Source organism: Labeo rohita, chromosome 20, assembly GCF_022985175.1.
Source record: "Labeo rohita strain BAU-BD-2019 chromosome 20, IGBB_LRoh.1.0, whole genome shotgun sequence".
Taxonomy (NCBI): domain Eukaryota; kingdom Metazoa; phylum Chordata; class Actinopteri; order Cypriniformes; family Cyprinidae; genus Labeo; species Labeo rohita.
Window position 1 is genome coordinate 17,820,224 of NC_066888.1, and position 5,456 is coordinate 17,825,679.

Sequence of the window (5,456 nt, forward strand, 5' to 3'; positions counted from 1 at the left end):
CAAAAAGTTAAAGGTCTTCACAGCAACCTGTCAAAATAAAAGTTTGGTTCGACTTGAAGTAACTGTGACAAATATATTACTTAATGTAATGATAGTACTTATACTACTAATAAAATAATCGTTAAACCATTATTTTAAAGTAATATTTATTGGAATAAAATATTTTATTAGAAATTATTTACCAGAAAAATGTAACTACACAACACATTTCTGAAAAAATTAATAAATAAATGAAATAATAATAAATTATTTTATTTAATTAAATAAATTAATTATTTAAATTAATTAATATTTTTGATTATTAAAATTTAATGAAACTATTAAAATGGAATCCAGATAATAACAGAATTGGGTAAAAATAAAACTGAATTTGAAAAAAAAAACAACAAAAAAAACAACACACATTTAATAGAGCCTTAAAAAAAGGTAATTTTTGTTAAACTTACTAAATTGCAGTTAAATTGTGTAAGTTTCATGATTTCAATTAATTAGACATGTATTTTAATTAATATTTGAGAGTTTGCACTAAAAATGCTGGGTTAAAAAACAACCCAGCTCTGAGTGAAATATGGACCCTACCCAACCTTCTGGGTAGTATTATTTAACTCAACTATTGCTTAAAAATTACTATATTTCTTGCTTAAAATGAAAACAGAATAGATTGGAAATTAACATTTATTAGTATGTTCAATAAATTAACATTTATGAATAAGTTGAATTATAAATAATAAAATAAAAAATCAACATTTTTCAGTTGCTTATTAGTACAAGCTCACTTTTTTATTACTGCTGATGCCTCTAGCAATTATGTGTCTGTTTTTTAATTTACAACCTATTTTGGGTTTATTTTAAGGCAGTAATATAGTCATTTTAAAACAATATTTGAGTTAAATAAAACTACCCAGAAGGCTGGGCTAAATATGTAACCCAACACTGGGTCAAAACAAAACATTTTTAGAGTGTGGAAAAAAATGATCATGAATTTGGGAAAAAATGAAATAAAAAAAATAAAAAAAATAAAATGATTGGAATAGCAACAAGGTTGTACTGACTGCACGGCAGCTCACTGAGTGACCAGCCAATGAGCAGTTTAGACTGCACTCAAAAAAGTGAACTAGCCACTTGCTTGATTTGCAAAATACAAATATGTCTGATTAACAAGAATATAACGAGTTTACTTCTGTTAAGTGATTCATTCTTGTTATGTGTAACTAAATTAAGAAATCATCAAATTAATTAGATCAGCACTTGTTGATTCAACGAGACTGGGGCGCTTATATCAACGACTCTCTCTGGTGAGTCACTGCGCATGCTCAGCACAGCGGCGGAAACACGTGGGTACAGGCGGATGGAAGAAATGGAGCTGTGAGAGCGCCGGCGCTTTGAACTGCTGCGTCTAATTGCTTTGCGTACTTGATTTTGAGGGTAAGTACTTAATATGTACCTGTTTGTAATTAGTAACGTAGCATTATAGATTAAAAATAAGTTATTAGACAGTGGCGATGTTTATAAGCAGGTTCATTCTCTCAGGCTTGAAGCACATGTGTTAGGTTAAGTTCCGTGTCTTTCATCTTACGTTAATATATGCGCTACAGTTGGTGCATTTCTGTCACAATTCAATGGTAACTAAGCCTAACTATTAACTACCTAACCTACGTTAATCCTGCAGTCTACCCAAACAACGAGAGGGGAAAACGGGAGGAAAAGTGAATGCTGAGTCGAACACACCATGCATCCGTTTCTCATCGCTTTTTTTTTAAGTCTAGCTAGTATTTTTGTTTGTTTGTTTTTTTGTTTTTTGAGATTTTGCTTAGTATGCCAACGGAGGGACTGTTGTTGTCATTAGCTAAATAAACTAACGTTATCCTGGTTTTTCGTGTGTATACAGTAGTCAACATTTGAAGTGGATCAAAACCTTTTATCGAAGTTGTCCTAAAACCAAAACTAAACCTGTTCTTGTCTTACAACAACTTTGATTAACTTTTTTGATCCACTTCAAATGTTGACCACTGTATATCAGCAGAATATTACTTTAAACTTTCTATAACTAGACATTTCTGTTTATTCAAACATAGTTTCAAAATGTCTCAGAATGCTACCCAGCTTTTTGAATACAGTACAACTGAAAATTGTTGTATGCATGGTTTTATTCAGGGAATATAGTTATAAATATTAAGTAAAAGTCTTGATATTTAGTAACAGCACCCAGTAGTCGTAATTTTCTTTGGGCCAATTTTTTAAATACACATTAGGGGAAAATTGAACTTTTATATATTTTTTTTTTTTTTTTTTTCTTCACAGTGGAAATGTTATTTTTTATGTACAAAAATAAAAAGAAAGGAAGAAATACATCACAATATAAAGCTGTCCCCATGCTCTTCTGGTGTGAACCTCACCTTTATTACATGGTAAGTAGTTTTTCTTAATGCTCACATACAGTAATGTATAACTAACTCCTTGAATACTGAACTTTCCATTTTTTTTTTTTTTTTTTTTTTTTTTTTTCTCTTTCAGTGAGGTGTATGTGGCAGTGCAGGAAGTGTGTTGCAAAGGAAAGAGTTGTAGGTACTAATTACTTAAGCATTATAAACTAAACCATTGCTTTGGAAGCTGCAATCATTATGTTTGTGTAAATTTAAATTGTCCATGCACATTTAAGACATGGGCAGGACTTAAAACCCATGTGTATAGATTTCACCCGTTACATTCTACATAGACAGCAACATGTTCAATACTCTTAAGCTGTGCTGCCACTGAAGTTTGAGTTAATCATGTCCCCACTCTACAGGATGACACTATACATATCAGAAGAACCTGTGTCATCAAGTTTCTGTGGACCTACTTGAAATGAAGACCCTGAAAAAGTAGTCAAGGCATATTTGGTGATTTTACGGAAAAAAAGTTTAAAAAACCCATATATTCTTTACTGGGGCGTGTTTTCAAAAATGTGACGAGAGAACACTTGTCAAATAACTGAGCTGGACAAACTGTTCATTCATAGGAAACTGATGGTACACCATGACAAATTTCTTATGTGAATAGGTTAATGCACTAAACCAATTAATTTTATTTATATTTGTTGAGCTTTCTTGGGGCCTAATTTACAAAACTATGTGTAAACCCCTACTAAAAATTAAAAATTGGTCTGAAAGGCAGAAGAGGCATGCTACAAAAAATAAATATATAAATGCATAAACGGCATCAGAAAACTGTACTTGCATGGTTTTGTTTTATTGCAGTGCATTATATTCTAAGATGGTTCTAATGTTTTAGCCAGCTTATTCATTTTAAATATGGTAGCCAAATAAATTATAACAATCTTATAATATAATGCACTGCAATAACACTCCAGCACCCACTGTGACTTCAATAATAAACATATTAGGTGAGTAGAATTCTCACCTAAAGTTACAATTTCAACTTAAAACTGAGAAACTATAACCTTGTAAATGTAGAATTCACAGCAGAGCTTCTGTAGTGGATTGAAGTTTACTTTACAGGTGTACCTAATAAAAGTGGCAAGTGAGTGTATACGTGTGCAATTCTTGGAATAAATATTTGAGCTAATTTTTGTTTGTGATCTTTCAGGTATTTTGTCACACAGGATTCAGACATGGAGTCACAAAGTTCCAGGGAGCAAACTGTGATGGGAGTGTATGACATACTGAAGGAGGGAGCGCTGCCTGACGATGACCCACATGACACTGGTGTCCGTATTGAAGGTGTGGAAGTCCTGAGTGACTTGTTATTTGGACTGATACACTGTTTGAACCTGAGCAACCCACCAGAGCTCACATGTACTTTTGAATTCTTGCAGAAGATCTTTCTAAATGGACAGAGGTTGTCATCCAAGGTACAGTTTCTCAAAAACAAGCTTTTGGAGTGAGCTTGAAAAAGACAAACAAAAATCAAACAAAATGCACTTTTAAGTAGTAGTTTGTTTTTGTTTGTTTTAAATGGACTGAGACTAACAGTGTTTTGTAGTAACTGACTGAAGCAGCTGTTACACACTTTTTTTTTTTTTTTTTTTTTTTTTTTTTTTTTTTCTCTGAGTGGAGCAGTCACTGATGCACAGTATTGTTTATTTTCAGATGTGAAGCAACATAGCTACATGGGTCATTTAGAATCATCAAAATATTACACGTGATATCAATGTTTGTTTTATGTTATAAATTCATGTGCATTCTTGTTTGTTTTCAAATGTTATTTTTTTGTGTCAGGCCAAGGTTTACCTTACAAATTCCCAAAAGGGTAGTGTTAAAATGGCTTAATTTTTAGAAGTTTTAAGACCAATAGGGCATTAACATCCTACAAGCTTGGGGATCAGTTTTATCAAGAGCCAATATTTTGTTGGTTAAATGTTTCTTATACACTGTGTTACAGACACTCAAATGGATAGGGGACTTAAATTGAAGAAAGCAGTTTAAACTTAATCAGTGCATGTTAAAGCTGAATGGTAAAATAAAAAATGTATATTGTTTGCATGTTGTCTGTGCTTTTTCTGAAGATTACTGAGCTTTGGGTAATGTCTTGTTTCTTAGTGCTGTCATCTAAAACAAATCTAATTGAAACAACAAGATCGATATTCATTAAACTACTAAAACCATACATGAACAAGACAATAACTAGTTGATGTAACAAGGCAGGATGTGGTTGAATTGAAGTGCTTTACCGACATTGAGTGAATAAGAATAAATTTGATTAGACTAACACAATACAAACATTTTGATTCAATTAGTTAAAAAGTTGTTACACTGACATATTAAAATCATGTTAAATCTACAAATGTTTATTGTGTTCATATAACATATTCAATTCAGTCCAGGTTTACTTGATTTGTTTAGATGCATAATGGGTGCTACGATTAAATCATGTTCATTCAACAGATTATTTTTTTGAGTGTGGTAACTAGGCACAGTGTTCTAAAAAAAACAGCTTGACCACCTTAAATTGGTATTATCATCAGCTAGTTCTTGTGTTTTTTTTTTTTTTTTTTTTTTTTTTTCTCATCTGACATGTTACCTAACAATAACCAGTTTGGACCAGCTAATAACCAGACCAGCTATCATGATGACCAGTTTAGACCAGCCATCATGTTCTATACCACTGCTACCAGCTTAAGGTGGATTTTCTAGCAGGCATGGCAGGTTTTTGGGAGGAGACGCTACCTACTTACTAATATCCTCATTAAAATTAATCATAGGTTCAGAGGTTCATCTATTCCCTCAGCTGCTATATATGGGGTGCCCCCCCTCCACTTTACTTTTCATGTCCTGCCTTTATTCTAATGACCCGTCCCCAAAGGGCAGGGCTCATCTCAGTATGGGCTTAAAGCCTGTTGTGTCAGTCAGTTCAGTGTGCTTCTGAGCTCTGACATTGGTAATTGTGCTCATCACATGAGCTCATTAGTCATGACTGGTTTGGGATATTCAGGCATGTCAAACGGCTTCTCTAAA

The 5,456-nt window shown here is 32.7% G+C and overlaps 1 long non-coding RNA gene across 1 annotated transcript; it reads left to right on the plus strand.

The window, feature by feature from the left end:
• Positions 1–1,351: 1,351 nt before the first annotated feature.
• On the plus strand, positions 1,352–4,448 carry LOC127183454 (uncharacterized). The gene is made up of 5 exons (XR_007830041.1): positions 1,352–1,425; positions 2,302–2,408; positions 2,515–2,565; positions 2,789–2,882; positions 3,605–4,448. It is a non-coding gene; the product is annotated as an uncharacterized LOC127183454 (long non-coding RNA).
• Positions 4,449–5,456: the final 1,008 nt, after the last annotated feature.